Source organism: Strigops habroptila, chromosome 6, assembly GCF_004027225.2.
Source record: "Strigops habroptila isolate Jane chromosome 6, bStrHab1.2.pri, whole genome shotgun sequence".
Classification (NCBI taxonomy): domain Eukaryota; kingdom Metazoa; phylum Chordata; class Aves; order Psittaciformes; family Psittacidae; genus Strigops; species Strigops habroptila.
The window spans coordinates 14,595,474-14,623,186 of record NC_044282.2 but is presented as its reverse complement, the minus strand read 5'-3'; the positions used below and the strand labels follow the sequence as shown (position 1 = coordinate 14,623,186).

The following is a 27,713-nucleotide window of genomic DNA, read 5'->3' as shown; positions in this document are numbered from 1 at the left end:
GTTCCCAACACATTAATCATAGGGGCTACATTAGCCTTATAAAATAACAATATTTTTTCCTCTCAAGAAGAGCAGTTATAAAGCAAAACATTTCAGAGACATGAATGCTCATCAAAACACAGCTTCTCTAATAGCATTTAAGATATTCATAATTTATTCAGAACATTTATGGACTTGATTCCCTGACTTAAACTCATTCTGTAATTATTTATACACTGACCAATATTAAACACTAGACTGAAACTTGTCAAATCATCTTCTTCCATCTAACAGTGTGTAACAGAGAATACTGATAAGTTATTAAGAATATTTAAAAAAGCTTTTGTGCTATCAATTCTGTACTCCAACAGATGAACACATTTGTAATTAAGGAAGAAGGCAACTAAAATTTTACGTTTTTCTCATGTGTCTGTCTTAAGTGAATACTTTAGCACTTATGGATAGTAATTTTGGAAGTGCTTTTGTAGTTTCAACAGACAACAGACCTTTATACCTTCTTCTACTACTGAGCCACAACCCTAATATAACAAGATGACATAAGAAATTTCATGTAAAGTAGAAAGCTGCAAGTGGAAAGAAGCGGTGCACATGCAAACCAGAATGGTTTTAAAAGGCTTTGTTACATTCTGGCCATGATGACTGGAAGTACTGCAGCAGCGAGTGCTCCAGCAGCAGGAGCCAGACCAAGGAAATGTCAGCTCCAGAGTCCAATGCACTAGGTCAAGAACAGGAGCTCTGCTCTAGCTATGCTGGGCTTGCAATGGTGATAGACACCAACTGGATGTGATCAGAAACTAAAGCTTAGGGTACAAGTAACGAACAGAAATGTTGGTCAGATTTATGTCTAAAAATAATCTTGTCCAGAGACAAGACTACAGCAGAAGAGAGGGTGGCCACAGGGACTGATGTTATTCACAGGTACATGAAGAGTGGAGATGAGTGGAGTATTCAAAAAGCACTAGAAAGATGCTATGAGAAAGGAATATAGGGCAGAACCAAACATACAGCTATGAAAATCAAGAGACAGCAACTTTAAGACAAGTGTTTTGACAACAAGTATTGATCTAAGGTTTAGCTAAAAAAAGCCAGAGACTTCATAAACAGTATTTTACTTAAAGTAGACATGTAGAAGCCAATTATGTGAAAACATGAGGATGTATTTAAAGCTATTTGCATCACGGTTGTATCAACTACCTATCCTCATGACTTTTATGTTTGACTAGAATTTTGCCAATATTTAACTTCTACACCAATCGCCTAACTGTACTGTCATTATTTTTTGGCTGAATGGCTTAAAAATCATGTATTGCTTTAAAGGATGTCAGAGTAGCACTTAGTTCTTCAGCTAACCCTAATCTTGAAAACAAAAACATAACTCATGTTAGATTTGTCACTTTTGCTTTTCTACCATCTTCTGCTATGAAGGTCTCGTGCTTCCTATTGCCTTTGTGCAGGCTGAGAACAAACCTGACTTCAAGTTCTTTGAATAAGGGAGCAGAAGAGGCAATTTTTAAATATATTGTCCAAATAGGAGATATAGGGCAGAAGTGGGGATGGGAGTGGTGTCATAAGACCAGTTAGGTAAGGCTTTAGCTTAATCTAATGGCTCACCTTCCAGTTTCGCCCTTCCACTGCTCCCTTTATTAGCTGTCACATGCCACATACATCTAACAGTTAAGTCATGCACCTCTTCCTGAAATGGTTCAACTTCTGTTGAACACCATAAATGTGCATTTCGTCACACCTAGAATCCCAAGGACCACATCAGAGACACAGTAAATCATCGTCTACAGCTTTTCTGCACTACAGGTTGCCATATAAATGTCAAACATACAAAACAGATAAATGAAACCTAATGCCAATTTTTCTTAGGTGTTGTGCAGAAGCATATCAGTTTGGAGACTTGGTTAATTCTAGTCTAAAAGTCAGATATAAGCAGAACTCAGAGGCGGCATCATATGATTAACAAATACAGCACATAGATTTACAGAGGGGACAAGGAAAGGAGACAATGCATTTGCAGCCCTGTTAATCCAAAGCATGAAAAAAAATTTTGAAACAATGAATATAAAGAAAAATGTAATAAAAACAAATTACACTGATTTTCATCTCTGATAACTGATTTTCTATACAAGCAGACGATCTGTGTTCACATTTCAACTTTATAATAGTGTTTTTTGTCTGACAGGAAGGATGACAACTAGAATAATTTTGAGGTGAGCAAGAACTTACCTAAAAAGGGAGCTGATGATGGAAAATATTTCAAGGTAAAGGAGTTCTATATATTAACTATTTGCAGAGTAACAAAAGAATAGGTATTGTGATTGTTAATAAAACCCATCTTAGCATCCAAATAATGAGCATGAGTTAAATTATCTGATTAAATTAAGGCAGCATTCCCAAAGAAAAGGAGTGTGATAATACATCATCGTTTATGATACTTTATTCTATGACTGAGTAAACAAAAGGTAACAGAAATGGGATGAAATTAAAGAGCACAAAATCTGAATTCATGCATTTAGAAACTAACCAAGAGTTTCTACTATAGACTGAGAAGTCATCAGGAACAAGTGACAAAATGGTAGAGCTGGATTTCTATAATATAAAGAAAATTAAGAGGGTAAATCTAATATTATATATACTATTTGAGGTATTTAGAAAAAGGGAGGTATTGATATCAACACACAAAAGGTTTCTGTGATATATTTTTATAACACTGAATGCAGTTTTCTTTTCCTACGCTCAAACACCTTCCCTTCTACACAGACACAGAGAGATGAATTCACCCTGAAAGAGGCAAAGGGCAACCAAAGGAGCAAACAATCTATCTCTCAACAGGGAAGAAAGCTTGCTCAATTACTGTAACTGATCAAATATTGAACAGAAATACGATTGATATCCACTAAAATACAAAGGTGTGAGCACCAAAGATGAAAGACATAATTACGCTAAATGATAATCATGGTTCAAGAACAAACTGATACAACTGATAAGAGACAAATTTACCCTGCAAGATGGCACCTCATGAACAGGAAGGTTCAGGAATAGTTTCTCAATAGTAGGAAAACCAGCATATCTCATTTGCAGCTTGATCACCATTGGAAAAAAGTTATTTGACGAATTTGATGTAACAGTAAGATACTAGATTCATGTGCTTCTAGGGAAGCCTTCATGAAAGGTGGGTTTGGTGAGCTTCTATCGATCATCTCCAGCAGATGAAAAAAATCATGCACTGATTGACAGTCAGCTCCTACAGTAATCTGGTTTAAACTCTTTGAACTTAGCCTAGAAACTTCCTATCACCATATAATGCAAGTAACTTTTACATGAAGCAGTAACAACTAGAAAGCCTCTTGCTCTTCTAAGGTATAGAAAGTTCTGCCATTTTCCCCCCCAAAGAAAAAGACTTCTATAAGACAGAAGGAAGAGAGCTATGCTGTCACTCATATAAACAACATGGTGAATTATGAAGGTGTTTAGCACATGTAAAAATAGACAGCACATTCCTCAAAGAAATAACTCTCACACGGAAATAATTTTACACCATAGGATGAATAACGCTTTCTAGCTACCACCTACAAGAGCAGGGTGAGGACAGACACTTTCATCTTGCTGTGAAGGAAACCTAAGAAAAATTAGAGAAAACTGGGAGACAAACACTGCTCTCACTATGACACCAGTAAAACTTGCAGTAAACATGTATTTCTGTGTCAGTGATGACAAAACCTATAATCATCTTCAGAAATATATTCTGAGACCAATCTCATCTAAGAGGTGTTCTTATCTTTCATGTAGTTTACTCCAGACTTTTCACCTATGTAGTTAAACTGATCTGGAACAACCTTGATAGTTTCTTTGATGGAAATGCACGCTGTAATGTATTTAATCACTTTCAAAGTTAGAGCCAAAACCTTTAACAGGCAGAGATGCAGATCACAAGTCAAAGGAAAGACCAAAGCATGAGCCTGATTGTTCATAAAAGCAATTGTACAGTGTAGAATTTTAAAGTTGCCTCTTGCGTGATAAATACATTCAAAGCCTCTAGGGTCACTGAAGTTAGTTTTAAATTGAAGCTGAGGTTTTCAAAGGAACCTAAGATCGTCATTTTACTTCTTCAGAAGCTCTTTAAAAATTCCAATTTACTTAGATGTTATTAATCAAGACCAGATCCTCTCCTCCATGTTATTAATATTACCCTTTCCACAAAGACTCTCTGATGCCTATTGAGCATCAGATCATACTGAGCTCATGCTGCAGCTGCTCCCTCAGGGAGGTATACATAGGACTCTCAAAATAAAAAATAAGAGCAGGCAGCTATTAATTTTCTTAAACTTGTAAGAACAATCCTTTGCTAACTGTGCTATAGGTCTCAAAGTTATCAGGAAGAAGAAAAGAGAAAGGAACTAAAACAGCAAACCACATTTAAAAACCACCCAATTTTCATAAGTTTTACCCCAAGCAGTCCTTCATATTGAAACATCCCTCTAAACTTTGATCTACACACCCTTTAACCTTCTCCTTTCTTCATGCTTCCATCTTTCTAAAGCACACAGCCCCCATACTGAGGGCTCCAAACTTCCACAGAAAGACACAGTTTTATAAAAGAAATAAGTAAAAATACACTGAATAGAATTTAGCCAGTAAATTGCCAAATGTCAGGACAGGAGGAGGACAAAAACCTGCCCCACCCTCCTCTCATGACAAGGATTAAGAAAGTATTTATTCTATAAATATTTTCATTTCGGGAGCTGAAAATGGCCTGGCATTGCTAAATAACATTATTATACTAAAACAAAAGCTTGGCAAAAGGCTTTTCATAAATATTACATTTTAACTAAAATAAAGAAATAGAAACCAGGGTAACTGCATTTTTAATTCTTGAAGTTCCCAGCAAAAGAAAATTAAGTGACTTCAGCACTCTTCTTGAAGAACATAGACAGAAATACAAGTATAATGATTCTTTCCATTGGTTAGTTACCACTATGGTATACCACGGCATAGACTTTTAAATAGAAAGAAAGAGCTGTTGTAAAATTACTTCCAAAACAAGAAAATTGTTAAATTTTTATAAAAAATAGATAAGGAATTCCAACGTTAAGATCATACAATATCAATTTAAATCCACTGCACATACTAAATATATAATTTATTTTCATCTCTCCCATAAAATACATCTGAATTATTACTGAATTTCTGCATCTTCCTAAAGGAAACCTTGTTTCCTTACGCCCAGCGGGCGTAAAAAAAAAAAATGAGCAAAATCCCACAAAAAAAACAGAAAAACCCCAAAAACACCAAAAAAACACCCCAAAACAAGGAAACACCTTGTTTCTTTTAGGATGATCACATTCTGTGCTTTCTTCTGTTAAAGGCAGCCTTGTAGTCAAATTTGGTCAGACTGACAGAGATTTAACAGTAACCATTTTCCTCCCAATTGAAACGTATAGAGAAGTTTAAGCTCTGTCTCTCTCAACTGAGATTTTTCTCCTCATTTGGCCTACAGTAAAAGAAAAGAACATTCATCCACACAGATAATACCAATAACTAAATTGAAAACATCTATAGAAAGTAACCTGCTAAAATAAATATGGAACGTTTGTCATTTCTTCAGATTTTAAGATACCCTGAATTTGCTTTTCGGTTGACTAGAAATTTATTGTGCTTCTGAGAAGATGGAAGACATTTCCTATCAAACTAACAAAGTCTCTTAAACCTAAAGCTATATCAGAGCAGCCTTTACAATGGGACGGTGCGGAGGGACACACACACAGACAGACAGACACACACTACTTCGCTAATCTATCTTTACAATTCAGAAAAAACATCCCATAATTCCACAAAACTACAGATTCAGTCTGGGTTTTTAAACTGCAACTAATTTTCTCTTGCAGTGCTTATTCTAACATTTCTGCACTTCTCCGATTTGCTGGCAAGCAGTTATCGCCTTCCTCTTGCACTCTATCTCACAGAGAATAAACAGTGATGGCAACTGAGACTTCCCAAAACCTTTCTAGAAGGGCAACTAACAAGACTAGGTATCAATTTTTCAAAATAGGCTTTCCTACCAAAAAAAATTCAGGAAGATAAATGTTATACAAAAGAGAGTAAGAGGAATAGTGAAGAATGGCCAAAAATGTTTTTCCAACCTCAACATAATTAATTATGGCACCACAGTGATGCATCTCTTGAGAGGTAATAAAGTTCTAATCTATGCAAAAGATTGGGCAGTGATTGCAACACTATGCTGAAAAGAATTCCCACAGAAAATACTTTTACAACCTATTTTTTTTCTCATTATTCCTGAAGCTTACTTATTATCCCCTGCACTTTTTATGTTTTTATTATTGAATCAGATTTTCGTTTTTGTGATATTCTTCCATTTTCCACAGTTTACACATCACAATCTATGCAACATGACTTACAATACAAGTTATTTGACAGTTACCATGAAAACAAAATCTAGATCTCGAAAAAACTTCTATCTAACAATTTTTTGTATCCTACTATTGGTAACAACCAGACTTCTAACTTGCTAAACACATCTATTGGACTCAGAGAAAAGTGCAACTATGTTCCTCTGCTTTTGATCCTGAAGTTCGCCATCATATGATATGAAAATTTCCCCGGTTTGCTTCTATATAAACTCAGAATACATCAAGTATGATGGTACTAAGCTACCAATACCCCTCTCACACCTATACCCAAGATCCAAAATCTCTGCCAAAACCACCTGTTAAATTCAATTGGTGAGGGGTGTTCTCAGATAACAGGTAACTGGCTGGGAGATTGCGAGCATCTCCTCTTTATCTGACTGTTCAATAACCAAAGCACCAAGTGGCAAACCTGGCTTCAGCCCTCTCCACAGCTCTGACCTGCTGAGTGGAAGGGGCACTGTACCTGAAAGCTCAAGCACATGCAGACTTCAGGACCATATCCAAGTAGAGGTGACTCTCTGCAGCCTGAAGAAAGCTATCCCAGGCCTGGAAAGAGCTAAGAAATGTTAGATACATCATGTAACTTCAGTCCTACTCAGCTTCTCAACTGTGCATGCGGAATGTTATGGACCCAACTCCAGAATTTAACTCTACCCCTGCTTTGTAAATGACCTGGTGTATTATTCAAGGTCAAAGAATATGCTGCTACAGAGAACTGTCACATCCAAGTCCTCAACTTATATACATTTATCTCCCTCATACAAAACTACACAGGAATACATACCAAGTATTATAATTAGGCAACAGTCTAACAGTAATTTAGAATTTCCAATGGCATATTAAAAAGGCACTCTCCTCATAATGCAAAGTATTAATCCAACACTCTCCTGTGATTCAAAACTGTTTAGGGAGGAAAAAATAAAATAAAATAAAATCAATGATGTCTTAACTTTGTATCCACTGTTTGTATGTTAGATCAGCTATCAGCTATTCTGTAGTCAGCCTAAACCAGCATGAAGTCCTTACTTGGAGAACCTAAAAAGAGATTAAACCAAGTGCCTATGACCTAATCTGGATCCAGCAACACAACAGCAACCTCCAGTGAGGATACAACTCTATCAGGTCCTGTTCCAATGATGCCAAATTACAGAAATAGAATTTTTAGGGAGGAATAATACAGTCTTGAAGATCACACTAAGTTTTCAGTGACAGCACTATGTGACATAAATTGTATGGGTTTTAGCATGTCAGGATTAAAATTAAAAATTGCCTTTGTACAGTTAGAGAGAGAGAAAAAAAAAAAGAAGAAAAACTAATGATTATTTTTCACATGTACTTATTCTGCTTACTCCAGACTGGGAGGCAGGAGTTTAGATGCATGATTTACAGTTCAGGTCTTCCTTAAATGGAAAATTAAATCAAATCCAAGATACGAATTCAAAACATGTTAAGCACATTAAACCTCCATTCCTTATGGGAATCAAAGCTGCTTTAGTTCTGAATGACAGCATCCACTAAAGTTTGAGGTACTTCAATTGATCTGCTTAGATGTCTTACCTCTAGTTAAACAAGCCAATAGACAAGCCTATAGCTGTAAATATAAATCTAGTCTAATACCACACTCCAAGTGAGAAACACGCCAGCAGACTAGAGGAGAGAATGTGAGCATTTTTTTGTTTCTCACTTCCTTTCATTAACTTGTGTCTGTTTAAGACAGCAAGTTTTGCACACAGTTTTACAATCAGATTTCTTGTATACTGTTTCAGGATAAGATACACTTAAGAATATTACTCTTTCAGTGCTTTTACCCAAGAATTATAGAAGTAATTCTGTTGACAGTTATTTACAACAAATTTAACATTTCACTCTGGAAGTACAAGGCTAGGATGGTTCTTAGTGTTTATTAACACAATTAACCATTAAATTTGTTCTGCTTTTGCTCATAGGTTTTCACTTTTTACCCGAATTTTATGCAATCTTTTTAGCCACACGTTAGATAAATCTAATGTGTGAAGCAAGCTAAAACAAGATGTTCATTGGCGGCCTCCCAAGTCATTAAACGCCTACCACAAGATTCCTCTCATACTCTCAGGATCAGACTGCAACTGGATAAAAAAGTCAGTTTGCAATCTAAGGCCTGCTATTTCCTCATTCTTCTATTATATAAGAAAAAATCTTCAATGAGGCAATGAATGCAGCAAAACCAGTATTTTCCCCAATAAGGAGCAATACAGTTTGGGAAGGCTCAAAAGGTGGCTTCATGTAATTCACAAAATCTGGTGAGCAAAGAGATAAAAATATAAAAAAGATATGGTAAATATGCTCTTATGGCAACCCATAAAGACTCAGAACAACATCGGGTTTGTAAGAGAGGTTTTGAAAAAACAGTAAGCAATAAGATGAAGAAACTAGTAACTTGTAGAAACTAGTAACTGGTTAGTATTTACCACCATGAGAGGTTGGGCATGTGATGTTCTGCATTTAACCTTACACTGAATATAGCCTTTCTCTAAAGTAACTTTTACTGCAAGCAAGTAGGTACTGCACTGACTTTTAACTCCAGGCAGGAAAAGCCATGTGGCCCTGAAAACAACATACTGTGAGCACTCACGTTAGACTCTTCCCAAGAACTGAGTGCAGACTGTCCCAGAAATGCAGAAATGAGTAACTGGAAGTCACTCTCAAGACCTGCCAGAGAACTCTTCCAGATATGGTGTATCTCATTAAACATGCAATTAGCAGTATCAAATAACATTTTTATAATCCCAGACAAAATGACAATGTTCATTTATGTGCATCTTCTTTATAATTATAGAATGGTTAAGGTTGGAAAGGACCTTAAGATCATCCAGTTCCAACCCCCTGCCATGAGCAGGGACACCTCACACTAGACCATATCACTCAAGGCTCTTGAACACTGCAAGGGATAGAGCATTTACACTTCTTTGGGCAACCTGTTCCAGTGCCTCACCACCCTCACAGTAAAGAACTTCTTCCTTATATCTAACCTGAATTTCCCCTGTTTAAATATGAACCCATTACTCCTTGTCCAATTGCAACAGTCCCTGATGAAAAGTCCCTCTCCGGCATCCTTGTACGCCCCCTTCAGATACTGGAAGGCGGCTATGAGGTCTCCACGCAGCCTTCTCTTCTCCAGACTGAACAGCCCCAACTTTCTCAGCCTGTCTTCATACGGGAGGTGCTCCAGGCCCTGTATCATCGTGGTCCTCCTCTGGACTCGCTCCAACAGCTCCATGTCCTTCTTATGTTGAAGGCACCAGAACTGTACACAATACTGCAAATGAGGTCTCACGACAGCAGAGTAGAGGGGCAGGATCACCTCCTTTGACCCGCTGGTCACGCTTCTTTTGATGCAGCCCAGGATATGGTTGGCTTTCCGGACTGCAAGCGCACACTGAAGCTGGCTCATGTGCAGTTTCTCACCGACCAACACCCCCAAGTCCTTCTCTGCAGGGCTGCTCTGAATCTCTTCTCTGCCAAACCTGTAGCTGTGCCTGGGATTGCCCTGACCCAGGTGTAGGACCTTGCGCTTGGCTTGGTTAAACTTCATGAGGTTGGCATTGGCCCACCCCTCAAGCGTGTCAAGGTCCCTCTGGATGGCACCCCTTCCCTCCAGCGTATTGACCACACCACAGAGCTTGGTGTTGTTGGCAGACTTGCTGAGGGCGCCTCATTCCCACTGTCCATGTCACCAACAAAGGTGTAGGACAGGATCAATCCCAACACCAACCCCTGAGGGACACCACTCATTATCGGTCTCCAGTTGGACATTGAGCCATTGACTGCAATTCTCTGCATGTGGCCATCCAGCCAATTCTTTATCCACCGAGTGGTCCATCTATCAAATTTATGTCTCTCTAGTTTAGAGTCAAGGATGTTGTGCAGGACAGTGTTGAACCTTTCCGCAAGTCCAGGTAGACAATGTCGACTGCTTTGCCCCTATTCTGTCAGTTCTGTAGCCCCATCATAGCAGGCCACCAAATTGGTCAGGCAGGATTTCCCCTTAGTGAAGCCATGTTGGCTGAACCACCTCGTTGTTTTTCATGTGCCTTAGCATGTTTTCCAGGAGAATCTGCTCCATGATCCTGCCAGGCACCGAGGTGAGACTGACTGGTCTGTAGTTCCCTGGGTCTTCCATTTTCCCCTTCTTGAAAATGGGGGTTATATTTCCCTTTTTCTGGTCATTGGGAACTTCACCTGACTGCCATGATTTTTCAAGTAAGATGGACAGTGGCTTAGCAGCTTCATTCACCAGCTCCCTCAGGACCTGTGGATGGATTTCATCAGGTCCCATGGTTCCTAAGATATTCTCTCCTACAGTGGGGCTAAGGTCTTCATTCTCACAGTCCCCACATCTGCCTTCCAAGACTTGAGCGGTGTGGCTAGAGCACTTTCTGGAATAAAAATTCAGACTGCCTAGAGAAAGAGAAATACATCTCTTGGAATTTAGGAACATTTCTTACACAATTATGCCATCATCTGCTGCTAAGAATCCACAAGAATACAACAAGCCTCCTGCATGTTTGTTGCTCCTAACTTTGCCAAGCTAATTGTTTGAGCTGAGATTTTCCAGTCTGGGCACTAGTGAACATCTGATTGTTCCCATAAACCATTTATCCAAGAACACCACTGAGGACAAAACATGCAATACATGTATGTTCCTACTCAAAGAAGTAAGAGCTGCTGTACTTGATCCAGACTCAAGATTCATTTCAAGCCTGCTTATTATCCTGCCCCTGCTGTAGCTGAGGCAAACACTAAGGAAAAGAACACGCTGAGCAGCTCACAGACAGTACAAGCCTTTTGCGGTATGAGCAGTCAGCTTCCAGCAATACACCAGATAAGAGAACCAATTTAAACCAAGGCCATTCACTGATTTTGTGCATTTGCTCAACTAGCCCCCAATCGCATTCCTCCTCCCTAACTTAGTCCTATCCCTCATCTCTACAAGATGGGAAGCTGTGTTTCAAAATCAAGTTATACTAGGGAGAGATTGGATATCTTCCTTTAGTCACCCTAGTTCTTCGGTTCTGATAAACACTGAAAAACATTTCCTTAATTAACTTTTCCATACAAGTCTGTGATTTTAGACCTCCTGCACCTTCTTTCAGCATCATCCCCTTCCAACCCACAGATTCCCAGTCTATTTTTTCACTGTTCATATGGAAGTAGTTTTGTATCACCAACTTTCTTGATTCCCTTTTTCTTTACCTTTTCTAGTGCTACTGTACCCTTTCGGAGGCGGACAGGTATCAGGATGGCACACTCAACATCTGAACACACCAGGGATTTACAAAGTTGACAGAGTCTGGTTTGCTCTCAGGTCTTTAGTAATTCACTTTAAAGTCATTCTAATTTGAATTTGACTTTTTAACGGCTCCTAAACTTATAGCTGCTTCCAGAAGAATAGTGATGAAGATTCAAAGATTCTCCCCCTACCCTCAATCTGCACCACAGTAATGACTGTTCAAGAAGCCACCGCTGTCTGTAAATAGCTAGGGTTGTTTCTCTCCCATTTCCACTACACTACAATTCAATGCTGATAGAAGCAAACACAATTTTACCACAGAAGCTGCTCAATATTATGAGATATTTTGCACTTCTGCACAGGTTAGCAAAGAAATAAAACCAGGCTAAGCAATTTTGTACCACTGAACTGTCATCTGATTCTTCACTTTCCCTTGGGGGAAAAAAAAGTTATTTGTGCATACTCTGTAGAAATGGACTTACGAGACCTTTAGAGCTGTTAAATGCCACATGTTAGAAACAGCTCTGGCACTAAAACAAAGGAGAAAGTTTTCCCCATTTTTATCCTGCTTAGTTCAATCCCTGAGGAGAAGGCTGACTTCATCTGGGCCAAGGGACATGAAACTCACTCCAGAAAGAGAAGAGGTAAAAAGAAGGTGAAGGAAGAGTTGGTCAGAAGAACTGCCCCAGGGAGAAGGAAACCAGCAGGAGGAGAGAGACACAGGCTGCAGCTTACCATCTGTTCCGCTCAGCAACACTGGGACTGGCAGGAACTGCAGAGCTGGAATCAGCAGTGAGGGGACACATGAGACCTTACAGAAAGACACTAGGAAAATGAAAAGACTAGACCAGGGGAGAAGGATACAGGGACTACAATAGTGCATCAGTGGTGAGGAATGCGACTGGCTGTGGAAACAGAAGGGAAAGGGCGGGGAGCAGAGGGCAAGGCACACGAGCAAAGCTGAAGAGGGAAAAAAGGTGTTGGTGAGGTAAGGAGGGGAAAATGAGACAAAGAGGAATGAACTACATAGCAAAAACAAGACTGAGGCAAAAGGACTATTGAAGGGGAAAGCAAAGGGCAAATATTGAAAATGTCAAGGAGGAAAAACTCACAGAAAAGTGTCTGACACAGCAAACACCCCTCCTAATACCGGCACAAAGTCCAGAGCCTGCCAACCTCTGGCAAAAGTGCCCTCCTCCTCCTCTTTTAAGCATTAGTTCCCATGACAGTGAAGTTACTTAAGATAGCAGGCTAATGTCTGTGTTGTGAGCAGGTTGAAAACAAGAAAACAAGTCATAAGGAATGGAACCACTGCGGAGAAAACAATGGCCATACGAAGAAGCTTCTATTTCCAAGTACAGAAAATGGCAAAAAATACAGTACCCGTAAAATTCTTTTATCCTTTCAGCATGACCTTCAGGAATAAAATCAGTTAGATTCACGTGAAAAGGGAAGGCAGAAAAAGAGGAAAGCTCAAAGACTACATAAAGGGTGGTGACAAGAACCTGGGACTGGCAATACGTGATACAATTAAACTGTAAAAATGGAGAAAACTCATGAAAGCAGGGGAAAAATCCACAGAAGCTGATTGTAGGATTTTATTATAAGCACTCTAACATAAAAAAGAAGCTGCAAAAGTAGTAAATATTGCTGCTGACAGACCCTGTGATAGAACAGGAAAACATGAGGCAAATCGGAAAGTGTATCAACAGAAGAAAAGCAAGGAGGAACAAGAGGATATGAGAAGTCACAAATACTTACACACCAGATATCATAAGGAAGTCTAAGCAATGGAATATGTAGGATACTATACAAAGAAGAATATATGACAAAGAAAAGGTTTAGAACAGGAATTAGAGACAACAGCATTTGAAAAGGACAACAAAGAGCAGCTCTGCTAGTGAACGTGAACATTGAAGTAGTATTGCCCGACTGCAGAGGCAAGCACAAGCTCATACGCACAGCTAAGCAACCAGATGCATCATCTGCATTAAATTACAGAGGATGAATGCAGCAGAGTTCACAGAAAGACAGCCAGGAGCCAGAGTCAGAGGAAGGATGACAAGCCAAAGATTAGAAGTTGCATGCAAGTAGCCTGGTAAAAAGGATTTTAAAACCCTACAAATAATATTTTTTCCTTACTCAGACCGCAAATGTTTTACAATGGTTATTGAAATAACTGAATGTAATAAGACATTTTGTCCCAATCAACATGTCACTACTATACAATAGGATAACGCAGCCAAATAATCTAAGTAATGCAACATGCACTTTGTTTCCACTCATTATGACATTTTCCACAGTTGGATAAAAATCAAAACAGCACGTCCTTTATCAGAGCTGATAAAAGCAGAGTAGGTCAAGGATTCTTCCTTTATCCTATTATTGCCAAGACAGAAAACATGTTTCTGCAATGCCCTACCTAAAAAACCAGAATAGACCTTTTATATTTGGCAAGAAGCACGGAAAAGTTCAGGCAAGGGGCCAGATGTTTTGTTAAAATGCATAATGGTATGGCTTAGCTTTGCTGAAGACCCACAAACAGTGCCCTGAGATTCTGGTCCCAATGCCCTCTCTTCTTATTTAATATCCAATGTCAGATTTTATCCCGAAGGATAAAAACATATTTACATTCACATCTCCCCCCAGATCTCTTATAAAGGACAAGAGCATATCCTATGCTGTAAAGACAATAATCTCTCAGGAAGACAAAGCTATATCCATAAGCAAGATAAATACTTTAATTAATACATTAAGTTGCTGTAGCACAACCTTTCATAAAAACAAGGCACATTGCTGATGACTGCTGCAGTGAAAGAACTTGTCCCACAGTTCCCTTCAGCTCTCCTTTCTTTTTTGCCACTGTCACCACCTGCTCATCCTACCACATACACACATGTCCTCCCTACCTAAGCAGCACACAGAGGTTTCATGTATATACATGTCTACATGGCTTCCCTTTTGCCCCAGCTTTTTTATGGCATAGTCCCTATATGAGTAGCTGTGCCTAGATTTTGCCACAAAAAAAAAAAATCAAATCTCAGAACATATTTACATGACTTAGAAAAACCCTTCAGTCTCTTATTCCACTGTGAGCATCGTTTTACCCCACTGCCTTCAGAATTTTAAGTATTTTAACCGAACACAATAATTTAATGTGATATGACACAGATTTGATGGAGCAATGGGACTCAATGATCATGAAAGAGATGTTACAAATACCAAATAAAAAGATTGAATGATATTGAAGAAAATACAATGATAAATGGAAGTGTGAAAAGACACACTGATGAGTGCTATTTTATAATTGCATATAAATTTTAGAAACCTTATTCAAGAAAAGCTATGCAAGGAAGATTCTTTCCTTTAAATTTTCTTTACTATTCATAGCATATGAATTGGACTGTATGCAACAACAGAGCAATTAGTTTAAATACTGCCAATATTCTCAGTGGTGATAATTGGTTGCTTCTTGCAAGAACATCTGTTCCATCTTTCTTAAGAAATGAAGTACAGACCCTGTTACCTAGACAACAGAATCCTTCTGAGCATCATACACTATAAAAGGGCAATATCACCCTAAGTCACACTTCATATTCGTTCTTCCCATCGCTCCCTTACCGCCGTTAATGCAACCAAATGCTGTGACTTTTTAACATTAAGCCCATATTTATCAGATCACATAAACTCAGGCCCACTTTCACATGCATTAAACATAACAGCTGTGTTATTGTCCCTTGGCCAAGCAATAATCACTCTGAGGCTTTGTATCCAACCAGTTTCTACCACCATGACTGCCAAGTTGTCAAGCTGAAAATGCTGCAGCTTATGAGTACTCTGAGAGCAAGTCTTATGAAATCTAGAAATCTCAGCTCAGTCCCCTTGAATGTGGTGCAGAAACAGTCACATTCACTGCCATGCTGCTGGATTACTGTAGATATTTAAGCGCTGCAGGAACTTATCCCATACCGGCACTCACTAGTGCCCTCCGGCCAAATTAAGGAGAGCAGCAGCTAATTAACCTTTAGAAGATGCCTTTCGTTGCCTTAGCAAACTCACCACAAATTTATGAATATTGATGAAATATGAACAACAATGAAGTGCACCAGCTGACAAATTCCTCTGCATGCTTCAGTTAGAGGGATAGATTTTTTTCCTATGTGCATGTGATGGAGGACCAATGAACATGGAAGCTCATATGGTGTGTGAAACCTAAAGATTAAGCACTCAGAAAGGAAAACAGAGCTCACTGAGGCAGAACAAGCTGCAAAACAATCACCACCACCCAACTATCACTCTAATTTCATCTCACTTCATCTTCCTTCTGACAGTACCCTGAACTAACTTTCCCTCCTCCTTCACCTTCTTCTCGGCTGGGAGAAGAGGAGCAGCACTGTCTATCCTCAAATGCATATGCTGTAGCTGTGGGAGAAACTTCTGTAAAAAAAACCTCTAAAGCTTTTACATATTTGGTTTTGCACATGCAATAGTAATCATGTCCTGGGTGTGTACTTAAAGCTTCAAGTTAGTCAATCAGTACAACTCAATAGCACCAGAAAATGCCAAGTAAGTAAAGGAGAAAGGCTATTAAACCAAAATACAAGCAAGCAGCTCACCACAGACCACACAAGAGAACTAAACACTTCAGGACTTTAAAAATGCAAACATGACTGGTACTTTTATGAGAATGCTCTGACAAGTTACATTTCCACTAGTATGCAGAAGAACACAGAAATAATTACATGAACATGTGATAAGCAAGGAGATGGCATTTTGAGCATTAACTAGAGTAACCAGGAGTATATTAAGTTTAGCCACAAAAGATAAGTGTGGGATTTTGTTTGTTTTGCAGATTCTGCATTTTTAGAGGGAATTCAAAGCAACTTAATTTGATAAGACAGAAATGGCTTTAAAGGAAGGCTTCCATAGAAGCACTTTATCAGCAGTGTTTCATAGGAGAAAGATAACATTTAAAATAATCCCAATGGGATAGGAATATAGATCCATTTCTCAGGCCCATCTGTGCTGAAAGAAAAGCCCATGAAGTACTGAAGAAACAAACTAAGAGCTTGAAAATGGTCTGGATTTGAGATACCCAGAATAAGGAAAAATGAAATAATCCATCTGGCCTCAGACTGAAACTCTGAACAATGGAGATAGCTGAAAAAGATTAACACTTAAAATCACAGTAGAATTCCTCAGTTAGACTACAAAGCTTCGAGCAAGTTCAGTGAATTTCAGAACAGTACAAAAGACAATTTAGTAGCTGTAAAATATTTTTAGGCCTCAAGCATAAAATACTTAGAGATAGAATGTAAAGCTGCAAGGATCACCCATCCTCAGAAAAATAAAACAGACTAGATAAAACCTAGGCAACAACAAAATCACTAACACATAACAAAAATAACAAGTCAAAAAAGAACAGTTATTGGTCTGAAGTGCAAACATAATAAGGCAGATGGGAATACTGAACAAACCTTGGAGTTTGGTCAGAGATAGATCATTAATCACACTAATAAGGAACTTTTTAGAGCAGAAGCTTAGAGAAGTCAAATCAAAATGGATCCAAGACAGAGCTAGTGGGCATGAAACCACTGTATTGCTTGTAAATATTAAAGGCATCTGGAGATAAAGGGAGAAAAAAGCAAGGAAAATAGTACAGAAGGCAACTGAGGTAAAAAAGAACTAGAGTAATACGTGAAAACATGGAAAGACAATGAGAGTTGAGAAACAAACTCTGCAGGGGCCATGGGGTGGGATAAATTCATTAGCACTGAAAGAAAAGGCAGAGGCTTCCTCAAATGTCTTCAAGAACTGGCAGCAGATGTCATATTTCATAACTGTTTATAATCAAAATTATTCTACTGATAGCTTCTTTCAATATGCTGTTCCCATATTAAAAGAAAAAAAAAGTATTACTTTTTCCAATTGTATGGCCTGTCAGGACTACCCTAATGTCAGTATCCTTGGGTGGCCGCATATGAAAAAATCAAAGTCAAGTATACTGAGAATATACATATACTCACAGTTTAGCACATGCACTGCATAGAGGCAACAGGCAGGAAGCACCCTGACACTGCTAATGAGATAGGAAGGATGATCATAATGCTCTTTCTACAGGAAAGGAGCATTTTGCCAGTCTGATGGCCAAGTGGAACCATGATGCTCACACCTTTCTTATCAAAATGCAAACTAAGCAAACTCTACACATTACCAACCTCACACTGTAAGTCTGTGGAAAATGCATCACAGGATTAAAGACATCCAGGCTATCCATTTAGTGACCATTGTACTGTTAACTACAGGAATGGGAACTAATGGGAACAGGAAGGCCTCCCTGAGTCTCAAAATCCCCATACAATAATATATAAAGTCATCATAAAGATAAGGAAAAAAACTCAGTATGATACAGTGGAAGTTGTACTTAACAGATATTTTTCAGCTTACCACAGAAATGGACAGAGGTTCACAAGAAAACGAACAGCACACTGAAACTTATAACAAAACTCAATGAAGATACAATAAAGTTTTAGTAGAAGGTCACATGACATTTTGCCTTCAATAACAAAGCTGACTACAACTTACATACAAAAACCTGCAGAGTAAAATATGACTGTAGACTAAAACCACTATCCACTTAGCCATACACAGGACAGAAACCAATGCCAATCGATGTATTGAAAAAAAGTAACTTTTTTTATTAACATTTGGCCAAGCCCTAAAGATTTTTCCACTTGCAAGGAATGCTGAGGGCAACAGGAAGAGCTTCTGCTACATTAGTTACGAAATGAACAAGAAAATGTGAGCCAGTTGCTGAATGAAGCGGGCAATTTAGTAAAGTATCTGAAAACAGAGGTCCCGACTTAAAAAGTATTCACCATCTGAAAACCCATGTCATCACCTTTCAGTCTGAGGCATCAAAACCAGCCATATGTAATGTTAAATTAGATAAAGGCACATTCTAGAGTTATGTGAAGTCAATATACCATTCAAACAATTTTAAAACTCCCCACAGAATAAACTGAAAACATATGTAAACTAATTTTACTGAACTACAGGGTAAGTACAAATGGAGGAACATAAGGAAAAAATGTAATGAGAAAGAGACAATGAGAAACAGAAGAGACAAAGAAAGGTTTATGACACAAATTCAGAAGAGAACCCAAAATTCACAAAACATTCCAACTGCAGCTTTAAAACGTATATGTTCATGTGTGTACACACACAGGCAATTTTGCAGGGAGTATTTAAGTTTGGCAAATAAGTATTTTTAAAATGTCTTTCCTGCAACATCTGCAACTCTGTTGTTCTTTATCTAATTGATAAAGTACCTATTTGCTTTCAATGCATTGCTGCCTACAGCTGAACCTGAAGAGGCTTGGCTTCGCTTTTTTGTTCATTTCTGTTGAAGGCACCGTCAGCTGGTTTTACATTTGTGTGTTCTGAGAACATTCAGGATCTGAAGTGAACAGCAGATTCAAAGTGAAAACAACTGAGCCTGAACAGCCCTGAATGCCCATTTTCCCTATCCAGCTGCACTGGGAATTCAGATTATATCTAACTGATGTCAAGCACCAAATTTGTAGAGGAGCTTCTTCGGCTCACACTGTTACAATGGGGTAAAAGCTTTCTTTTTATTCTTCTTTTTAAAACACTTGCCATAGATGTGTTAAAATTGCTCTCCTGCTTTGAGTGGAGACACAACTTCAAGAAAAAGAAAGTAACCTCTGTATGGAAAAAAAAAGTTTTGAATTTTGTATTTAGAAAGCAATGGTGTGCTAAAGGCAGTGTTTCTCTTTTCCTTTCTCCTCTGCGTGCTCTTTATTGTTGTTAAATTGCTTGAAAAGGTGGCTGTAGTTAGACAATGGAGCTGATAGCTGCCCCACATGATGTTCTACTTTCATTACAATTACTTGACAAAAACAAAAAAAACACTTCAAGCTGTGAAACTTCTTTTCATAAGCATCACAGTGCATTTGTGGGGCCAGTAAGAATAAAGTAAATTTAATTGATTAAAACAAAAATCTCTCTATTTCACAGATTTACTACCTGTGTACTTTATTTAATGAAGTTAATTGTTCCTTCAGATACAGTAAAATAAAAAAAGAAAAAAAATGTCCACAGAACCCTTTTGAAGAATAACCAAAGCAGGAATTTAAGCACTCTCTCACACAAAAAGCATTCAAATTAGACAGATTATACAAGATTAGGCAATGTATTGCAAAGAGCTCTTATTCTTCCTATGGCATGCAAAACATGAGTTGTCATGTAGCTGAACCAAAACCTTCCTTCCAGCTGATTCATACTTATAAAATCACGATGCACAGACACCTCTAGCCAACACATGCCTTAACTCTTGAATAAAAATCCATTGTTTTTTTTTTAATGTATACTTATATCACTACCTCCAGCTATTGAATGAGGGAGTAGAGTTTCAAAGTTTCCACAAACAAATCTAACAATCTTTTTTAATTAGGTAGTAGAGAATTTATGGGGAGATTTTATACTGCCAAATATTCTACACATTTATGTTATCTTGGCAAGGGAAAAGAAGTTCTGACATTCAAAAGGAATCTCCTACAGCAAATGTACTCAGGGACACAGACATTTTAAAGCCTTGTTTCACCTAACTTCGCCTTAAACAAAGCCAGGGATGAAGGCTGGAAACCTATTTTTCTACGTAACAGTAAACACTGCAAGCTGCTGTGATAGCAAGGTCAAATAGAAGGTCAATATAGCCAAAGAAGAAGACTTGTACCTATTATGAAATTCTATATAACTATACTTGTAATGCCTATGGTGTTACAAATCTTCAGTGTCTTATTAATACCGAAAAGTTGTCATTATTCCTGTACAGCTGATCTTTTCTGCATTCCTAAGAGATGCAAAGACACGTCAAACAAGTTATAAGGCCAGCCTAGTCCACAGTCTCAAAGTAGCTTCACATTCAGTTCATTTGACTAAGCAGTTTCAAACCAGGCAGGTGAGAGCAGCTTCCAAGTGACATGCAGCACCTAACAGAGGTAAAAGCAAATAAGCTTTACGAGCTCTACCAGCAAGGCACGATGTGTCCCCTTGAGTGTCCCTGTGCCATGCTGCCAGCAGCACTGCTGAGAAGCACACAGCAAAGGCACCGAGTGCTTTGAGACAGAGATAGTAAGCCCAGCTGGACCTCCCTGGCTGAGCTTCAGCACCACACCACCACAGACCCCCGAAGTCAAGAGGAGGGACATACAGCCCAGAAAACCTGCCTACTTGCAAAGGAAGGCCATGGACAGCAGGGAGGCAGATAAGAACATAAATACAGTGAGACTGAGCCTTGCTCAAGAGAGTCAACAAACACAGAAAACTTACAAAAACCTACCATTTAATCTGTAAGGTTTCTGAAACCTTGTCCACCCTCAGAAACTGAGGATGCCCAAATATCTGTACCTTCTAGCACTCTGTAACATACACTGCATCAATAGGCAAAAGGCCTGAGAGTAATTTGTGCATGCTAAATTGTTTGAATGAGTTTTCAGTAACTCAATGTTACAGTCTGAATTATTTTAGCCTGTACCCATAAACGCAAGTATGAACACAAAGGCCAACTAATGTTCCCCTAGTGTCCCACAGTGTACTGGCAACGTTTCAAGGTCTCCCAGAAGGAGCAACCTCTAGCAGCTTCACTAACAACCAGCACACACACACAGAGGATGTGGCAACTAAAATGGTTACACATCCCAGACCCAACATTCATGCAGGGCAAAACTGCAGCAATTCAGGGCATTCTTAATGAAGGTTAGTAGAGAAATGCTGCTGGCTTGTGGCTCTACTTCTCCCATTTAAATCATCTGTACCAGCCTGGTCTAATTATTTTTCCCCACAGGGGAAAAAAAAAAAAAAAAAAAAAAAAAAATATACTGAGCTATAAAAAATCCCGACATAAGAAAAATCCAATGAAGTTTAGAATTAAGATCACTATTAACAGAGGAAGTGGCTAGAGTTGGTAACTTATCCTTGGAAGAGGGGAAGGTCTCAGTGTCGGGGATGGAGAAAACCTGGAAAAGATCAGTAGTTGACAGAAGAGCCTCCTAGGACCTAACTCAAGTCACTAGTTCACACAAAACCTAAAGTAGGATGTACTTTCGGGGGGAAAAAATAGTCTTATAAGAAGACATTCTTAAACTATCCTCTTCTGGATTAAAAATTTCAGAGAAAGACTGTACTCACTGCAGTACAAGTGACTGTTACAAATACTTCACTGGTTTCCAGGACATTTTACTGTTTTATTGAATATACTTCCATGGAACTGTCTCCATAAGAGAACAGCCACAATACACTAAACCCACTGTTTTTCAGAGGAAAATAGAACTTGCTTTTCATTTGCCACTGACTTTTTCAATATATGTGCAACTCATACCACCAAACTGTTATAAGTACTAGACTGAATGTGTGTTTTGGTGACAAAGAGACACAAAAAAAAGAATCTGGGAATAAAGATCAGAGCCTTCAAAAATTTTCCAACAACTTTGCGTAAGATACCTAACTTCAGCGACCAGCCAGGAGCCTCAGCATAAAAGAGGGACTTGCAACTTTTATTGCAACTTTGCAAACTAATGTTTCTTCATTGTATTTCACTGCCAAGCAGTATATAATACTATTTTATCAGTACAAAACATTTATCTGCTTACTAGAAATACATCTGAAAGGTACGACTATTTCTGCAAATGGACAGAAATACTAGAAGATTGTTTTACAGTATCACAGAACCTTTGGTTTCAAGGGACCTCTTGAGATCGAGCCCAACCTCTATGCTCAAGCACAGTCAGGTAGAGCAAGCTGCCCACAACTTTGTCCAGACGAGCTCCGAGCATCTCCTCGGATAGAAACTTCACAACCTCTCTGGGTAACCTGTTCCAGTGCTCGGTCACCCTCACAGTAAAGGAGCGTCTTGGTATTCAAACGGAATTTCATGCATTTCAATGCATGCCCATTGCCTTTTGTCCCGTCACTGGGCACCACAGAGAAGAGTCTGGTTCCTGCTTCTTCATTCCCTCCCATAATTTAGACACACTGGTAAGATCCCCCAAGCCTTCTCTTCTCCAGGCTAAACACCCCCAGCTCTCTCAGCCTCTCCTCCTATGCCAGATGTTCCAGTACCTTTGTCATCTTTATGGCCCTGCACTGGGCTCACTCCAGTTGCTGCATGCCTCCCTTGTACTGGGGAGCCCAGGGCTGGACCCAGCACTTCAGATATGTCCTCACCAGTACCAAATTAGAGGGGAAGGATCACATCCCCTGACCTGCTGGCAATGCTCTGCTTAATGCCCATTCCTCCATCTTGTTGAGGTCCCTCTGAAGAGCAGCACAACCACCTGGTGTATCAGCTATGTCTCACAGTTTTGTACCAATTACAAACTTGCTGAGGATAGACTCTGCCCTAGCACCCAGTTCATTAGTGAAGATACTGAACAGTATCAGCCCCACTATCAGCCTCTGGGGTACATCATTAGTGACTTCTCTCCAACTGGACTTGGTGCCACTGATCACAATCCTCTGGGCCCAGTTCAGCCAGTTTTCAATCCACCTTATTTTCCACTTATCCAACCTGTACTTTGTTAGCTTGTCTGTGAGAACGTTACAGGAGACAACATCAAAAGCCTTACTAAAATCAAGATAAACAGCATCTGCAGCATTCTCCTCATTCACTAAGCAGTTCATCTCATCGTAGAAGACTGTCAGGTTGGTTAAGGATGATTTCCCCTTTGTAAATCCATGCTGACTACTCCCAATCACCATCTTGTCCTCCATGTGTTTCCAGGAGGATTTTCTTCATCATCCTCCCAGCAACTGCAGTGTGGCTAACCAACCTGTAGTTCCCCTGATCCTCTTTCTTGGAAACAGGAATGATATTGGCTCTCTTCCATTTCTCAGGAACCTCTTCCAGTCACCACAACCTTACAAAGATAATTGAGAGTGGTCTCATAATGACATCCAAGTAGCTCCCTCAGCACTTGCAGGTGCAACCCATCAGGCGCCACAGATTCATGTATGTCTAGTTCAAGTGCTCCCTAACCTAGTCCTCCTCCACCAAAGGTATGTCTTCCTTGCTTGGCTTTTCCTCTGGTCTCAGGAGCATGAGATTCCTGAAGGCTAGTCTTACGTGTAAAGGCTGAAGCAAAAAGTTATGAGTACCTTGAGCTTTTCTGTATCATTTGTTCCTATTCAGCAGCAGGCTCACATTTTCCGTCTTCCTTTTGCTGTTTATGTATTTGTAGAATCCCCTCTTGCTGCCCTTCAGGTCCCTTGCCAGATAACTCCAGGTCAGCCTTGGCTTTCTTAACCCCTATTCTTGCAGAATCAAACAGCAACTCTATACTTCCCTTGTTACTGATCCCTGATTCCAACTCATATATGATGTCTCTTTATGTCCGAGTTCAATAAGGAGCTCCTTGCTCATCCATGCAGGTCTCCTCCTGCCCTTGCTTGCTTTCCTGCATGTTGGGGTGGAACTTAGTTGGGTTTGGACACGGTGATCCTTCAATATCAACAAGCTCTCTTGGATCCCTCTTCTCTCCAGGGCTGAATCTCATTGGATTCTTCCAAGCAGATCTCTGAAGAAGTTGAAGTCTGCTTTCCTGAAGTCCAGGGTTGTGATCCTGCTTTTTGACATGCTCCCTCCACTTAATATTCTAAACTCCACCATCATAGCTAAATAAGCCGATTAACAATAATCATACTGTAGCTCCCCAAGTTGTTAGAGACTGCAATTTTTCTAAGGATTTCCAGATTAATCTCTTCTACCGTTCAGCCTTTGGTTTCTGCAATTCCTCACGTGAAAAGCAACAGATAACCACAAGTTCTGGATGTGACTTAGCCACCAACATAAGTTCCAATGGAGATAGCTGCAAACAGTGTGCAGTCCAACAGCATAAACCTAAAATCCACTGTCCAAATCAGCCACTAAATTTCTTTCTCTAAATTAAAATAAATAAATAAATTCAAGCAAAAACATTTTACTGTTTTTTTTCTGCTCTCCTTTTATTAACACAGTGAGACTATTTTTCTTACACCATTAGAAACAATTGCACTGAAGTTCTTCCATGCTCAGGGACAGGCTACATATCCAGGTATTTTAAAAGCAGCCAGTGAATAGCACTGATTAAGAGAAGGGCTATATTTTTCTTTCTCTGCCTCAGTTTTTCCAAAAATCCACAATCAGAACTTGATAGTCTCTTCACTGTAGAAAGCAAAATACTTGAAGTAACCAGCATAATCCTCTCACAGGAAGTAAAGCCTTTGAGACAAGAAACCTCAGATAAAGCTCTATTACTCTGGTGCTTTTTTGATAAACAAATACAAAATTCCATTACTATTAGCTGTTTGCAGACTTTTAAAGTTATAGCTATTGGTCCATAACAGATGATGGCCAAGATACTCCATAGGAGAAAACAGCCCTAATGAAAAATACCCCTCAAGTCTGTTTGTTCTGGTTCCACTCACTGTTCCAAGAAACCTATTCTAATAAGGTAAGGAGCAAAGAGTAAAACACAAAGGCAGCAAAACTGAATAAAAGTCTTCCTTTCCCCCCAAGTTGCCTTTTCAACATAATGAAGAAAAAACTTCTCACAAAACATGCATTGGATTATTTCTAAATCCAGTTTACTGTCCTTGTCTACCTTCACACTTGATTATGTTCAACTTTTCGGTTTCCTTATTCCACATCAAAGGATACAGGAAAGTTCATCCTGCATCAAGAAATCTAGTTCCTCGTCCGAACACCCAGCAGCACAATCACATGCTCTTTTACTGCATAGGCTTCCGATGTATCTTTGAACTATCTTGCAATGAATATGCTCTGATGTCCCACCTCTGAATGGAAAGGAACAGAGTTTTCTTAAGGTCTTAATGGCTAAAAATGTATTTTATTTCTCTTCCACCGTCTACAATGCAAACTATAGTACCAAATTCCTAGAGCTACTTTGTCTATAAATTGCTTTAGGAATTCACAAAAATTTTTTTGCTCACTTTACAAAAAGAATCAGAAATCCCACCCTGTTGTTCAATGTTGGAACCATCACGCATTCCACGATAAGCTAATACAAGTCTTGAGGTGAAAGAGGTGTTATATTTGTTAACAAAATAATCATGTAAAAATGCAAACTCTGTATTTCGTAACTCTCATTCATATTTTACAGCACTACTCTTCAAAAACAGTGTTGCTTAAGCCGAGCAATAATCTGCCATGTAGCAAGAACACAGAAATAGTTGATATTTCAGTTATCTTCAGAATAAACTTGCATTATAGGAAAGAAATTAGTTTCTCCTCCCCCACCAATTCTTTAACATATAGGAATCCCCTGTAGTTCTTTCATATTCAATACAACAGAATTGGCTGAAATATGGATTCTTTCAGCATGTATCACCCTACAGTTGAAAGAAAGTAATCATCACTTGCCCGAGGAACCCTGCCTATATGATGTTTTCACCAACATAAGCCTCTTTCCAGGAAAAGGTCATATTGATAGTGATAAAAGAAAGTTTTTCAAAGTCCTAAGCAAAGAGAGACCAACTAGATCTGTAACACCAAAAGAGAGGGGTCCTCTGCCTTTTCTCTTAGGGAAAGTTAGCCTGTAGATCTTACTCTGAGTTTCAAGGCAATACTACAGACAAAATGATCCTGGACTGCAAAACTGAATGCCTTTTAGTTCAGTGGTATGTTATTTGTCAAATGTCTTCAGGTTACAGAATTATTAAAATATTCTGAGCACATACACACACACACACACACACACAGAAGCACATATATTAGTGCTTCTTTCCTTTCTTGCATTTTCTCAGCTTCTATAGAATGTGGGTGTGGTTTGGGGTTTGTTTTTTGGTGTTGAGGGCGTGACAGTGATGGCTGTAGGATGGGAGTTTAAATATCAGAAGAACTGGTCATGGCATTTTAACCTGGCCTCTTTTCAGGCTAATTATTTAATCAGTAAACATTACACTCTTTATAACCTATCTAAATCTTTAAATACAAGATTAATTATTAATGCACTAATTATAAGTCTGCTTCTCTTTATGGAAAATGCACCTAATTCTGCTTATTTCTCTATGACAAAAAGTTCAGATTTCTTTTTCAACTAATTCACCTTTACCTTTTTCACATTTCTAATATTTGACCAACGTGAAATTCCACTGAGGCAAACAGTGGTTTGCTACATTATTTCAGGTTATTGAGTTTTACAATAAAGCCTGAAGAAGAGTAAAGTATCATTCAAGGAAGAATTACAGGAAGAACCATTCAGAAGACTCAAGCAACTTACACAGTAGTCGTGAAACTTCCCAGGCTGTACTGAACTTTGCACAAAGCTCCATCAATTAAAAGAAACAAAAAAGTTGGTTGAGGTTATTGGGTTTGGTTTTTTTTTGAATCAAGACTGAAATGGTGATGTATCATCCAAAGAAAAAAAAATAATCTGACATACTACTTCCTCACAATGTTGTGTCCAGGTATGACAGAACCAGCTTCATACCACATATCACAGTGCTATCACGACAACAGGAAAGTCTCCTTCGGACTATTCCATACATCATCTCCATAGCAGTACAACTTAAAACAAAGGACAAGAATCAAAGAAACAAACAAACAAAAACCTCAATGTGGTCAAAATTGACTTTATATTAACGAGAATATAATCTAGTACTGATGTTAAGAGGATTACTTAATTTCTTCCAAAGTCAGAAATATTAGCAAAAAGGTCACATAGATTCTGTGTAAAGTGACTGACAGTAACGCAGCCAACTCTCAAATCCACAAGTGACCTTGACCTTATGGTGACAAGCACTTCAAAAGGATAGTAGTTTTATCTGCTAAGTCTCTTCACACAGAATTACCGTGGGCACTAAACACAGCACAGTGGTTTATTCAGTTCACGAACATCATGAGTTTCTAATGCTTCATATTGCACTGCACACCTGAATGCTCTATTTAAATGCAACACTATTGGATTATAAAAAGCTTTAGGCACAATCCT

General features: G+C 38.8%; 1 protein-coding gene across 1 annotated transcript in view; it reads right to left on the bottom strand.

The window, feature by feature from the left end:
• CDK19 (cyclin dependent kinase 19) overlaps positions 1 to 27,713 on the bottom strand; it is a 126,370-nt gene that overhangs the window by 78,568 nt on the left and 20,089 nt on the right. The window lies entirely within an intron of this gene.